Source organism: Schistocerca serialis, chromosome 9 (genome assembly GCF_023864345.2).
Source record: "Schistocerca serialis cubense isolate TAMUIC-IGC-003099 chromosome 9, iqSchSeri2.2, whole genome shotgun sequence".
Taxonomy (NCBI): domain Eukaryota; kingdom Metazoa; phylum Arthropoda; class Insecta; order Orthoptera; family Acrididae; genus Schistocerca; species Schistocerca serialis.
Genome location: NC_064646.1, coordinates 479,268,345 through 479,283,898, shown reverse-complemented (window position 1 = coordinate 479,283,898; position 15,554 = coordinate 479,268,345). Strand labels below are relative to the sequence as shown.

The window sequence follows — 15,554 nt, the reverse complement described above, 5'->3', positions numbered from 1 at the left end:
TACACACCTTTGATGTAAATGCTCAGTATATATTTTATTGAGTGACATAGAATATATTTTCAATCTCTTTCTTCCAGTAATCTCGATAGCAAAATTACAATTATTCGATGCGGCTATTCGGCACGAAAAAGATCCTAGAAGTCCTCTCAGTACACACCAGAGAGAATATTACAATGAGTAATTATGCGCTCATGGAATAGTAATAGTACTGTACTACTTTGCGCATCGATTCTATGAGTATGTAGATGGTCAAGTAGGAAACGTAATTCACTCATAGAATTGTGCAGGGATAATGAGTAGAATGTAAAGAGATATTACAATTTTAATCCGTGTGACCTCTGGCTGTGGCACTATCTGAAAGATGTTGTGTTAAGTGTTGCGATAGCAAACTTAGCTGCATTGAAGGCATGCATTGCGCAACACATTGTGAGTGTGAGCCCGGAAACACTTCCATCAGTTGTAGAACATGCTGTTTCTCGATTTCAACAGGTTGCAGAAAACGGTGGACAGCATATTGTACATGATTTGCGCCAGTCACACGGACGTTAATAATCCGATTTCATTTTGATAGATGCTTTTTATGCGGTTTTGGACTCAGGACAATTAAGAACCGATATGAGTGATGCTTTTTATGCGGTTTTTGGCCTCAGGACAATTGTAAACCGATTTTTCCAATCCGATCTGATGTGACCTTGCTGTGGTGAATGGACTTATGTGACTAACAGTATGACACCTTTACATCCATAGACACTGAGTAGTACAGTTTGTTCAACGTCAAACGTACACCTTAATCATAGTTGTATAATTCATTTGTCTTTTGTAGTCGACCACTATTAAATTATGATGTTTTCAGTGCCATCTATTGCTACATTTTGTAACTATTTATTCCACTATTTCTCCGATGATATTCCGTTGCAATTTGACGTCATTCTGACCAGTGGTGTTATTTTTACAGCGGTTTGAAAGCTTAACTTTAATTATAATCACCCTGTAGAATAAAATGTGAGATTAGTTCTGCTAGCCATTATTCGCCTTAAATAACAAGATAACTGCAAAAAAAGGTGCGATTGCAATAAATAACTCCTCCTTAGTAAGAAATGCTGAGTGGACGTCGAAGGCAATGGGAGCCGGAATGATACACTCGGGGTGCAGCGTTCTGACGCAGGAAGTTTCTGGGGAAAAATCAGCAGGAAACTAAGGTTACGCCTCGCACCTTCGAACGTATGCGTCTGCGGAGAGCGGTAGTCACGTGACGGCAGAGGAGTTGCCTCACCTGTTTTGGACAGTACCTCGCGGGACGTCGCAGCGGTACGACGTGCCAGAGCGGAAAACCGTGTCCCGTCTGAACTCCAGGTAGGAGCGCTGAGCCAGCACGACTCGTACTAGACGTCTTCCTCGGTTCTGAGAGCAGATTTATAAGATGTGAATTATGAAGTGAAGTTTCATAGTAGCGACTACCGGAAGAGGGAGCTTAGCTTGTGATGACGAGTCACGAATTGACAGATGCAGACAGGTAGCAAGTGCTGTCTGCCCGTCTCCAGATGTGAGTGGCTGTATAGGACGTACCTGCCTCTCAGCTTTGTGTGCGTCGTCCTTCAGTCTCGCCTCCTCACGTCGTGGATCTTCAGCTGTAATACAAATTCTATTCGTGGAAATTAAACAACACGGCGTGTCTGATATTCGAATCTTTTCAAAACGTGAACAGTTGCAGACGAGGATGTGTGCACGGCTTAGATTATCCTGCTGGTATCGAGATGGCGACCTTTTCGCCTCCGTAGAAGTGAAGACAACTTTTCCGATTCTGAAAGCCCGCCATTTTCTGATTTCAGTGCAGCCTTTTTCGGCGAATAGCTGTGGTGAACAGTCCTTGGGAAATCAGCCGAGCAACGTTTTCTTGTAGCCGCAAAGTGGCCAGCGAGAAATTTGTCGAAACTTAGTTCGGAAACTGTAGTCGCAAAATATATAAGGACAAGATTTCATGAGTGCCACCGTTTCAAACAATAAAAACAAATATATGCGTAGATCTGCGTGGAGTGCTGAAGTGGGAACTTCCTCATGCAGTCGCGTCAGGTCGTCTGACGAACGACAATATTCGAGCGTGTGTGTTTGTGTATTTGTGTGTGTGTGTGTGTGTGTGTGTGTGTGTGTGTGTGTGTGTGTGTATGAAATATACAGAGCCACAAAAAAATTCTCAAGCGATTTCGAGTAAAATATTCTGCTAAAAAACCAAGTTCAAATATTACAGTCTCGCATGACTATTTTATAATGAAGCATTTATTTTCTCATTATCGTACGTAGTTATGATCTTCAAATTTTAGGGGGGTAGGACATCAAATTTGGAGCAAAAGAGGCACCACAGACATTTCAATTTCCACTGTCTATACTTTTGCAAATAAATTCATAAAACTTTGTCAGCGTGACCAGGAAGAATTGAGGATTCAGGCTCATAGCAGTGAAAGTTCCAAAACGCAACAAAATAAATTATGTTATATGTGACATTTCATCATTTTTTTACTTACTATTGGCTGCGTTTGTTGCTATAAGCACACATTTCTTCATAAGTAGGAGAGATTCTTCGATGAATTTCGCACAGCATATAAACCATACTTGTGTGTGAAACTGTTGTAAAAATTCAGATAATTGAAATTTGAATTTTTTATTAACATTAAAATGTAACAGCTCATTCATTTTTTCACGAATTAAATAAATTCCGCTTTAGAGCCAGTACACTATAGGCCGCACAGTGCTGTTACGTCTAAATTATTTCTGAAGCTGACAGCAGCGTTATGACTGTTTCCAGTCTTGGCGAATAACGCGATCGATGGTACAAACACAGATAACCCCATGTCCAGTGACACGTTAATATATGTGACAAGTCTCCCACCCTGTAGTGAGCTGTAAGAATGCTTTTCTCACAAAAATACTGGTGAGAGTTACTGGCAGAAATTGTTGATGTCTATCAATGTTTTGACGTCAGTACGAAGAGTGTCCCATTGCAGAAGAATTTCACACTTTTCAGTAGATAATACGTTTAATCTGAAATCAACGAGTGGTTCTCTCTCCCTTTCAGTGATAACAAAAGAGAGAAACGTGTAAGGCATTCTTTTGTTTACGTCTTTTGTGCACTATCAACACATTTCGCGACTAAGTCACGGAAAAAAAAAAAAATGGGTTCGCTCAGAATTGTCCTGTTGTCTAAAAGTAGCTGCTGCGTGTTATAAAACAAACGAGAGGTAAAAACTGTCTTTACGAAGTAAACACCACACTTTGGACTGCGTGCTGACTGAGAAGAAATCCTACTAAGCTCAAGCCTTTGTGACACTAAAAATGACATAAATTGGAGACGTATGACACAAGTTTTCACAGTGACAACACATGACAGCAATAGCGAAACGCCATCAACGAGCAGCACGGCACTACTGCTGACTTTCAAAAAATGGCTCTGAGCACTATGGGACTCAACTGCTGTGGTCATAAGTCCCCTAGAAGTTAGAACTACTTAAACCTAACTAACCTAAGGACATCACACACATCCATGCCCGAGGCAGGACTCGAACCAGCGAGCGTAGCGGTCAGGCGGTTCCAGACTGTAGCGCCTAGAACCGCTCCGCCGCAGCGGCCGGCTGCTGCTGACTTTGCCAGAGAAATATGTGAAATCATGCGGTGGGCCTCTGTGTGCGGCGACAGCTGCACCGCTTGAGCCCGTCAGGAAATGTGAACCACCGGCACTTTTTAACCTGACTGCTTCAATCATTTACAAAAATACCGACTGCCGGTTATGTCTTGCGCTATTAATCACTTACATTTCTTAAAACTCGCTATTTTCTGATTTCAGTGCAGCCTTTTTCGGCGAGTAGCTACGGTGACAGTCCTTGGGAGCCGAGCAACGTGTTCGTGTAGCCGGAAAGTGGCGAGCGAGAAATTTGCCGAAACTTAGTTCGGAAACCAATATTGTAGTCGCAATATATGAGGACAAGAATTGATGAGTGCCACCGTTTCAAACAATGAAAAGTTTGGAAGCACATGTCGTTTTATTGTTGGAGATTGTAAGGTAATGAACAGTGGATCTTGTGGCGTCATCTATTCACGATGAGTCGTATTCAGTTTATCAGCGCAGCTAACGAGATTCTAAAGCGATGCAGAATAGTCACTGGCCGTTCAGAGAGAAGTAAAACGTTTGCGAGGCGGAGAACACAAGCGTATCCTAAAAGTGTTTTTCTTTCCAGGTGAAAAATAAAAGTTTTACTGAGAAACTGACGGAACTAGAATTCCAGAATATTTTCACTCTGCAGAGGAGCGTGTGCTGGTATGAAACTTCCTGGCAGGTTAAAACTGTGTGCCAGACCGAGAGTCGAACTCGGGACCTTTGCCTTTCGGTGGCAAATGCTCTTACCGACTGAGCTATCGAAGCAAGAGACACGACCCGTCCTCACAGCTTCAATTCTGCCAGTACCTCGCCTCCTACCTACCAAGCATTTGCCCGCGAAAGGCGAAGGTCCCGAGTTCAAGTCTCGGTCCAACATAAACTTCTAATCTCCCAGGAAATTTCGGAGGTAGCATCGCTTATTTTACATAAAACAATTTTCTCAGACGCGCGGGAGACGAATCAATATTTGTCTCTGCGTTGCGCTCCGCAGCCTGGCTGTCGCACCCTGCGTGTCGCCGAGTCGTCGCAGCGAGCCTTCAGTAGTCTACGTCACGTCAGGTGAAGTCAGGTGAGATAGTCTGTCAGGAGAGCGACGCAGGGGTCGCTGAACGGCCGAGGTCGGCCACTGCGCTCCACTCCACAGCAGATCAGCGGAATGGGATGTTCACCGCTAGCTGGCCTTAGCAACAGCCACTGCGCGCCGAGGGGCTGGCCGCCTCTACGTCCGCCTGCACACAGCTCATTCCAGCAGTGTCGGCAGTAAAGGTCGCGTACCGAGTCAAGAGTTTGATTTTACGAAAGTACTGTTTCGGCGAACAACACTTTGTCGCAGATACATAAATACACTAGTCCACTGAAATTGCTACACCAAGAAGAAATGCAGATATAAACGGGTATTCACTGTGCTGGCCAGGGCAGCAGTCGAACATTTTCTGTATCCAGAAAGGCCGGTACAGGACCTGCAACATGAAGTCGTGCATTATCCTGCTGAAATGTAGGGTTTCGCAGGGACCGGATGGAGGGTAGAGCCACGGCTCGTAACACATCTGAAATGTAACGTACACTGTTCAAAGTGCCGTCAATGCGAACAAGAGGTGACCGAGACGTGTAACCAATACCACCAGGCCGGGTGATACGACAGTATGGCGATGACGAATACACGCTTCCAATATGCGTTCACCGCGATGTCGCCAAACACGGATGCGACCATCATGATGCTGTAAACAGAACCTGGATTCATCCGAAAAAATTACGTTTTGCCATTCGAGCACCCAGGTTCGTCCTTGAGTACATTATCGCAGGCGCTCCTGTGTGATGCAGCGTCAAGGGTAACCGCAGCCATAGTTCAAAATGGTTCAAATGGCTCTGAGCACCATGGAACTTAACATCTCAGGTCATCAGTTCCCTAGAACTTAGAACTACTTAAACCTAACTAAGCTAAGGACATCACACACATCCATGCCCGAGGCAGGATTCGAACCTGCGACCGTAGCAGTCGCGCGGCTCCGGGCTGAGCGCCTAGAACCGCGAGACCACCGGCAGCCATAGTCTCCTAGCTGATTGTCCATGCTGCTGCAAACGTCGTCGAACTGTTCGTGCAGATGGTTGTCATCTCACAAACGTCCCCATCTGTTGACTCAGAGATCGAGACGTGGCTACACGATCTGTTACAGCCATGCGGATAAGATGCCTGTCATCTCGACTGCTAGTGATACGAGGCCGTTGGGATCCAGAACGGCATTCCGTATTACCCTCCTCAACCCACCGATTCCATATTCTGCAAACAGTCATTGGATCTCGACCAACGCGAGCAGCAATTTCGCGGTACGATAAACCGCAATCGCGATAGGCTACAACCTGACCATTATCAAAGACGGAAACGTGATGGTACGCATTTCTCCTCCTTACACGAGGCATCACAACAACGTTTGTGTATGAGAAATCGGTTGGAGACCCTCCTCATGTCAGCACGCTGTAGATGTCGCCACCGGCGCCAACCTCGTGTGAATGCTTTGAAAAGCTAATCATTTGCATATCACAGCATCTTCTTCCTGTCGGTTAAATTTCACGTCTGTAGCACGTCATCTTCGTGGTGTAGCAATTTTAATGGCCAGTAGTGTACATCACAGTTCTACAGTGTCATAGAGCCGGTTACATTATACTTAGTACAAAAATTAGCGTAGAAGACGGTAGCCAAATTCTTACAGCGTTTTTGTAGCACAGTCGATCCTTTTGATTTGCTGCCACTCAAATCGCCTGAAACTTGTTTGCTGTACATTATTAAGAATTATGAAAAGCCAGTTACAAAATGCAATGGAAGTATTTTATCTTTTATTGTTCGTTTATCTACGTAGAGTAAGGGGATGAGAAAAAACTACATTACTTCGATCCTTTTGTTCTATACAACTTCAGCCGTGTGTGGTTTAGTGAAAGGTACTTTATCTGTTGTGAAGTCATTGTACAATCGAATCACAAATCAGTAGTTATTATGTTACGCATCACTTTTCGGAAATGTGTGATCAGTTTATCGCATGTGTCAAGATCCATTAACTCGTTACCAAGTGCTTTGAAACAAGGAAACACAAATAATTACATCTCATTGCTACTGATCTTGATAATCTTGTTAATCTATCTGAATCGCGAAAACCTTGCTAAAATGAAAAACTTCATATGTGCCATAGAATCAATGGACGCAGCAGCCATCAAAGATCCACATCAGCTAGTCAACAACAAATACCGACTGTTGCAACTTCGCGCAGTGTGTGGCCACGAATGTTCTCCAGATACGATTTAGTGTTCGGAAGAAGAAGCTGTGGAGGAGAAGGAACAGTGGAAGAAGGTGATGATTGTTAGGGACATACTTGATGAATTTGCTAAAGACAAACTCTAGTTAAATTTCGAGAACAATACAGATGTGGAAACCTTTGTAATAGAGACTGAACTTCCTCTACCGGTGCTGAACCGCCTTGATGTATAACGTACGTTAATGTTACTACCCTGTCAAGAATATTTAAAACTAAAAAGCCAGCAGAAAACATGCATTGTCAAATATGAAAAATCTCTTTCTAGGGGTGCGGTTTTCGGCACTTATTTTCGTCTCACTTCTCTACTGACTTTCACCAACACATTCTGTTTTACTCTGTCTTATCTATGTGTGATAATTAAATACCTTCTCATCAGTCGTTATAGTTATTTTACCTCCAATTTGTGTAATGCATCCACATAATTCGTAGCGTCTGTTTTTAAGAATGTAGCCACTGACTGGTCTGCAACTGGCACATTTTAGATCTTAAAATGGCGAGTAATAACTGTCGCTCACACATCGATATATTTCTTAAGGTGAATGTCTGTAACTGGTACTGACTACATGCGCTCAAATCTGCAGACACAGACCACTACATATCCGGTGCCGCATTCATCTCTACCTGTACGGCAAATATTCCATCTTGTTATGCGCTATATGACGCCTCTACTCACATCTCAGAGTCGGCCAGAAAATGGTATACACTCTTTGTCAGACTCTATCGAGGTATCAATACTATCGTTCGACTTGAGTTACGAGTGTGTTTTACTATGGTCTTTGGCTCAACTGATGTTAGTACTTTCATCTCGGTGTTGAGAAAAGAAGATGGCTGGAGCGCGCTTGACATTCGAGCAACGTAAATGTATCGTGAAGTTGTTTTTCAAGTTTGATAATGCCATTGAAGTGCAATGTTAGTGGAGGCGGGAGTTTGAAACAGAACCGCCAACACGCCTAACAATTAAACGCATCACTAATAAGTTTCAATTGCATGGAAAGATTTGTGATATTCACAAAAGAAGGTCAGGAAGACAACGTACAGCTACAAGTCCTGCTGTGTCGGCTCTCGTGTTGGAAAAGTTTGTTAATTCTCCACACAAGTCTGCTATGGAATGTGCACGTGAAGTGGGGGTCAGCAGTAAAAGGGTACGAAGAACTCTGAAACCTGCAAAGTGGAAAGTTTACGTTCCACGATTACTGCACGCGATTAATGATGACGATCCTAATCGCCGAATGCACTTTTGCGAATGGTATCAGCAAATGGTAACTGATGATGAACAATTTGTGATGAAGGTAGTGTGGAGTGACGAAGCACAATTTAAACTTAATGGAACCGTGAATCGGGATAACAGTGTGTACTGGGCACTGGGAAATCCGCATGTTTATGTGGATAAAGCGGTCAATCTACCAGGGGTCCATGTGTGGTGTGGACTATCATCTAGGGGCTTAGTAGGACCCTTCGCGAATGTGTTGTAGCTTGCCACTGAATTCATGATTTTTATCCCTACTTGCGCTTATTTTAGAGTCAGTCTAGAAATATACAGGGTTATTACAAATGATTGAAGCGATTTCATAAATTCACTGTAGCTCCATTCATTGACATATGGTCACGACACGCTACAGATACGTAGAAAAACTCATAAAGTTTTCTTCGGCTGAAGCCGCACTTCAGGTTTCTGCCGCCAGAGCGCTCGAGAGCGCAGTGAGACAAAATGGCGACAGGAGCCGAGAAAGCGTATGTCGTACTTGAAATGCACTCACATCAGTCAGTCATAACAGTGCAACGACACTTCAGGACGAAGTTCAACAAAGATCCACCAACTGCTAACTCCATTCGGCGATGGTATGCGCAGTTTAAAGCTTCTGGATGCCTCTGTAAGGGGAAATCAACGAGTCAGCCTGCAGTGAGCGAAGAAACGGTTGAACGCGTGCGGACAAGTTTCACGCGTAGCCCGCGGAAGTCGACGAATAAAGCAAGCAGGGAGCTAAACGTACCACAGCCGACGGTTTGGAAAATCTTACAGAAAAGGCTAAAGCAGAAGCCTTACCGTTTACAATTGCTACAAGCCCTGACACCCGATGACAAAGTCAAACGCTTTGAATTTTCGGCTCGGTTGCAACAGCTCATGGAAGAGGATGCGTTCAGTGCGAAACATGTTTTCAGTGCTGAAGCAACATTTTTTCTTAATGGTGAAGTGAATAGACACAATGTGCGAATCTGGGTGGTAGAGAATCCTCACGCATTCGTGCAGCAAATTCGCAATTCACCAAAAGTTAACGTGTTTTGTGCAATCTCACGGTTTAAAGTTTACAGCCCCTTTTTCTTCTGCGAAAAAAACGTTACAGGACACATGTATCTGGACATGCTGGAAAATTGGCTCATGCCACAACTGGAGACCGACAGCGCCGACTTCATCTTTCAACAGGATGGTGCTCCACTGCACTTCCATCATGATGTTCGGCATTTCTTAAACAGGAGATTGGAAAACCGATGGATCGGTCGTGGTGGAGATCATGATCAGCAATTCATGTCATGGCCTCCACACTCTCCCGACTTAACCCCATGCGATTTCTTTCTGTGGGGTTATGTGAAAGATTCAGTGTTTAAACCTCCTCTACCAAGAAACGTGCCAGAACTGCGAGCTCGCATCAACGATGCTTTCGAACTCATTGATGGGGACATGCTGCGCCGAGTGTGGGAGGAACTTGATTATCGGCTTGATGTCTGCCGAATCACTAAAGGGGCACATATCGAACATTTGTGAATGCCTAAAAAAACTTTTTGAGTTTTTGTATGTGTGTGCAAAGCATTGTGAAAATATCTCAAATAATGAAGTTATTGTAGAGCTGTGAAATCGCTTCAATCATTTGTAATAACCCTGTATATGTCTTCTGATATAACACAAACTCTTGGAGGCTAAAAAATAATTCAAATACTTCGTAAATTACGTAGCAAAGGGATGCAAAACAAACATGCTTACTACGCATCTGACGTTCTCCGTTCTTGCCGCTTAGAGCGCTAGTGTGGCTCGAGCTGTCAAACGGTAAGAACAGTAAGTGTAATGACTGCTGTATTGACTGTGGTTCAACGCAGGCCGCCGCGCTCCATTCAGGCCACGGGCTGTGATCCACGTTGCAATCTCGTTCTGTGCGCAGACGCCTGCTGTTCCACACAGTTGAAGCACGGATTGCGTCTTGTGATACGCGCGTGCGGCAGCAAGTCTGGAACCCGTGACGAAATATGTTATCGCCGCGGAGCAGCGGTTTGTCATCAGCAGGAAGCCGGCAACCCTGGCGTAATACAGATAGTTGCGAGTCGCCGGATGAGGTCAGCAGGGGTCGGTGCTTCCCCACGAAGGATGGCGGCGGCGGAGGGAGGGGGGGGGGGGGGGAGGGGGTGAGGCAGCAACGCTGACGCAACGCAACGGCGGGCATCACCGGCCACAGGCCCCGGTGCCTCAGCCACCGGTTTGAGGCGTGGAAACGTGCTTATTTACTTAGTTTTGAAACACGCTGCACCACGATATCAATTTTGTCGTTTTTCATGTTTAGGTTTGATTTTTATACAAGATAGTGATGCACAAGGTGAGATATAACGAATTATGATTATGTGGATGAGAGCATACTATTACAACAGTACGATGCCGTACATTTCATATCGTCCAAGGAAAGTATTGCAGCGTAAAAAGTAAGTGTGTACGCCACGTAAGGTTTTCAGGTAGGGTGTTTATTTCCTTTACCGTTCACTCGTGATACAATTGTTTATATGTTAGGATACTTTAACATTTCCGAATGACGCATGGATTCCTACCCGCCAGAGGACCCTTTGGTGTGAGGTGCTTCTAGCGTGCAGATCACTGTGTGCCACATTCTATTGTACTGCGTTTTATTTCCCGACCAGCTTGCCACTGTGGATTTTCCAACGGATCTGTAATCCATTTTAGGTAACTTTCAAATGAATGTGGTCCAAGTTTTAAAGTTTTGTGAATTGTCGAAGTTTTTTACGAGATTTTAGAGAGAGGTTTTTAATTTGTTAACAAGACGACTGGCTCACCCAAGTATTTTGTAAGTGAACAGCCAGACATATTTCCCTGTGCCTTTCTTTTACGTCTACTGTGTTTTGTTCCCTCTACGTTTTAGTTTTATGTATAGCTATTTTTCCTCTTTCCAATTTGTTTTACCGCATGTGAAATGCGTTCGAAGCGACCACGCAGTCACTCGATGAGTGTGCGAATATTTTTGAGCTTTTCTCCACATTCGTTTGTTTCGTTAAGTGTAACGGCGCTGACGACCTCGAGGTTTAGCACCAGTAAGATCCAAACCCGCACATGCAAATACACACTATACATTTCAAACGGTATGAATATTTGATCTGGTATAGTCTTAGTAAAAGTAATATTATTTGTCTACTGCCGAGCTGCATTATTTTCCTATTATGCACTTCCTTAGTGCATTTCTCTCGCTACTAAATTTGTGACATACCCATAAATTTCCATCTGTCATCATAAAACCTTTTGCACATGCGCAAGCAGCACTGGAGGTAAGTTAAAACAGTTGTTAGATTAGACAATGGTTACCGTACCGAAAGACGGTGTTCAACAGAAGGAAAAATTCTGTCGTGGTCAAATCTTTTATAGTTGCCGACCATTCTCTTTCCCATTTTCCGATTCCAGTGCATGCGATTTCACTGCTGACTTCCGTCATCATTTTTTATTTCGCTTTCTGGAGCTGTCTATTTGGGAACTTGTCTGCTAACTCATTCGCAGGAATTCCTAGTTGCACTTTTTTCCATTCCATGTTAAGGTGCCATTTGCTCCTACGCATTTCCATAATTTTGTTTCTCATTTCTTCTGTCCCCCCATGAACCATGGACCTTGCCGTTGGTGGGGAGGCTTGCGTGCCTCAGCGATGCAGATAGCCGTACCGTAGGTGCAACCATAACGGAGGGGTATCTGTTGAGAGGCCAGACAAACGTGTGGTTCCTGAAGAGGGGCAGCAGCTTTTTCAGTAGTTGCAAGGGCAACAGTCTGGATGATTGACTGATCTGGCCTTGTAACAATAACCAAAACGGCCTTGCTGTGCTGGTACTGCGAACGGCTGAAAGCAAGGGGAAACTACAGCCGTAATTTTTCCCGAGGGCATGCAGCTTTACTGTATGATTACATGATGATCGCGTCCTCTTGGGTAAAATATTCCGGAGGTAAAATAGTCCCCCATTCGGATCTCTGGGCGGGGACTACTCAAGAGGATGTCGTTATCAGGAGAAAGAAAACTGGCGTTCTACGGATCGGAGCGTGGAATGTCAGATCCCTTAATCGGGCAGATAGGTTAGAAAATTTAAAAAGGGAAATGGATAGGTTAAAGTTAGATATAGTGGGAATTAGTGAAGTTCGGTGGCAGGAGGAACAAGACTTCTGGTCAGGCGACTACAGGGTTATAAACACAAAATCAAATAGGGGTAATGCAGGAGTAGGTTTAATAATGAATAGGAAAATAGGAATGCGGGTAAGCTACTACAAACAGCAGAGTGAACGCATTATTGTGGCCAAGATAGATACGAAGCCCACGCCTACTACAGTAGTACAAGTTTATATGCCAACTAGCTCTGCAGATGACGAAGAAATTGAAGAAATGTATGATGAAATAAAAGAAATTATTCAGATTGTGAAGGGAGACGAAAATTTAATAGTCATGGGTGACTGGAATTCGAGTGTAGGAAAAGGGAGAGAAGGAAACATAGTAGGTCAATATGGATTGGGGGACAGAAATGAAAGAGGAAGCCGCCTGGTTGAATTTTTCACAGAGCGCAACATGATCATAACTAACACTTGGTTTAAGAATCATGAAAGAAGGTTGTATACATGGAAGAACCCTGGAGATACTAAAAGGTATCAGATAGATTATATAATGGTAAGACAGAGATTTAGGAACCAGGTTTTAAATTGTAAGACATTTCCAGGGGCAGATGTGGACTCTGACCACAATCTATTGGTTATGACCTGTAGATTAAAACTGAAGAAACTGCAAAAAGGTGGGAATTTAAGGAGATGGGACCTGGATACACTGAAAGAACCAGAGGTTGTACAGAGATTCAGGGAGAGCATAAGGGAACAATTGACAGGAATGGGGGAAATAAATACAGTAGAAGAAGAATGGGTAGCTTTGAGGGATGAAATAGTGAAGGCAGCAGAGGATCAAGTAGGTAAAAAGACGAGGGCTAGTAGAAATCCTTGGGTAACAGAAGAAATATTGAATTTAATTGATGAAAGGAGAAAATATAAAAATGCAGTAAGTGAAACAGGCAAAAAGGAATACAAACGTCTCAAAAATGAGATCGACAGGAAGTGCAAAATGGCTAAGCAGGGATGGCTAGAGGACAAATGTAAGGATGTAGAGGCCTATCTCACTAGGGGTAAGATAGATACCGCCTACAGGAAAATTAAAGAGACCTTTGGAGATCAGAGAACGACTTGTATGAATATCAAGAGCTCAGATGGAATCCCAGTTCTAAGCAAAGAAGGGAAAGCAGAAAGGTGGAAGGAGTATATAGAGGGTCTATACAAGGGCGATGTACTTGAGGACAATATTATGGAAATGGAAGAGGATGTAGATGAAGATGAAATGGGAGATACGATACTGCGTGAAGAGTTTGACAGAGCACTGAAAGACCTGAGTCGAAACAAGGCCCCCGCAGTAGACAATATTACATTGGAACTACTGACGGCCGTGTGAGAGCCAGTCCTGACAAAACTCTACCATCTTGTGAGCAAGACGTATGAAACAGGCGAAATACCCTCAGACTTCAAGAAGAATATAATAATTCCAATCCCAAAGAAAGCAGGTGTTGACAGATGTGAAAATTACCGAACTATCAGCTTAATAAGTCACAGCTGCAAAATACTAACACGAATTCTTTACAGACGAATGGAAAAACTAGTAGAAGCCAACCTCGGGGAAGATCAGTTTGGATTCCGTAGAAACACTGGAACACGTGAGGCAATACTGACCTTACGACTTATCTTAGAAGAAAGATTAAGGAAAGGCAAACCTACGTTTCTAGCATTTGTAAACTTAGAGAAAGCTTTTGACAATGTTGACTGGAATACTCTCTTTCAAATTCTAAAGGTGGCAGGGGTAAAATACAGGGAGCGAAAGGCTATTTACAATTTGTACAGAAACCAGATGGCAGTTATAAGAGTCGAGGGACATGAAAGGGAAGCAGTGGTTGGGAAGGGAGTAAGACAGGGTTGTAGCGTCTCCCCGATGTTGTTCAATCTGTATATTGAGCAAGCAGTAAAGGAAACAAAAGAAAAATTCGGAGTAGGTATTAAAATTCATGGAGAAGAAATGAAAACTTTGAGGTTCGCCGATGACATTGTAATTCTGTCAGAGACAGCAAAGGACTTGGAAGAGCAGTTGAATGGAATGGACAGTGTCTTGAAAGGAGGATATAAGATGAACATCAACAAAAGCAAAACAAGGATAATGGAATGTAGTCTAATTAAGTCGGGTGATGCTGAGGGAATTAGATTAGGAAATGAGGCACTTAAAGTAGTAAAGGAGTTTTGCTATTTGGGGAGCAAAATAACTGATGATGGTCGAAGTAGAGAGGATATAAAATGTAGACTGGCAATGGCAAGGAAAGCGTTTCTGAAGAAGAGAAATTTGTTAACATCCAGTATTGATTTAAGTGTCAGGAAGTCATTTCTGAAAGTATTCGTATGGAGTGTAGCCATGTATGGAAGTGAAACATGGACGATAAATAGTTTGGACAAGAAGAGAATAGAAGCTTTCGAAATGTGGTGCTAGAGAAGAATGCTGAAGATTAGATGGGTAGATCACATAACTAATGAGGAAGTATTGAATAGGATTGGGGAGAAGAGAAGTTTGTGGCACAACTTGACCAGAAGAAGGGATCGGTTGGTGGGACATGTTCTGAGGCATCAAGGGATCACCAATTTAGTATTGGAGGGCAGCGTGGAGGGTAAAAATCGTAGAGGGAGACCAAGAGATGAATACACTAAGCAGATTCAGAAGGATGTTGGTTGCAGTAGGTACTGGGAGTTGAAAAAGCTTGCACAGGATAGAGTAGCATGGAGAGCTGCATCGAACCAGTCTCAGGACTGAAGACCACAACAACAACAACATTTCTTCTGTCAAAATAATTACCATTCCTGGAATTTCTTAACTAATCCAGCGTAAATGGGTTGCCAGTGGGCCTGTTCTGAGTCCCACTGAACTAATGTGTAGATATGTGAAACGCGTAGCGGTTGATTAATTGTATTTTTCAGCCCCAAAAGGCCTTTTCTGTTACTTTGCTCGAACTATCTCACTATTGTAGACACGGCTTCCATTTGATGTCAAGGAACATTTATATTCACCTTGAGGGAAGTCCCTCACTGGAAAACAACGACAGATCTAAAGACATAAGGGCAAACTACAGAAGTCTGTTACTGAGAGATCATCGCAACTTACGATGGTGAAATCGAATTCAAAATCTTTGTCATGACACAATTGAAACCTCCTTCCCAAAAGGAATGAGGTATTCTTAAGACACTTTGAATAGTTAGTTTTAAGGACTGGGGAGTTCTTATGAAGCAATGGTGC

At 43.4% G+C, this 15,554-nt stretch overlaps 1 protein-coding gene across 1 annotated transcript in view; it reads left to right on the top strand.

Annotated features, from left to right (window-relative positions):
* Positions 1-1,254: 1,254 nt before the first annotated feature.
* The window catches only part of LOC126419146 (uncharacterized), a 163,966-nt gene continuing 149,666 nt past the window's right edge, over positions 1,255-15,554 (top strand). The window contains exon 1 of the mRNA XM_050086256.1: positions 1,255-1,353. The gene's annotated coding sequence lies outside the window, so the exon portion shown is untranslated. The remainder of the gene's footprint in view (positions 1,354-15,554) is intronic.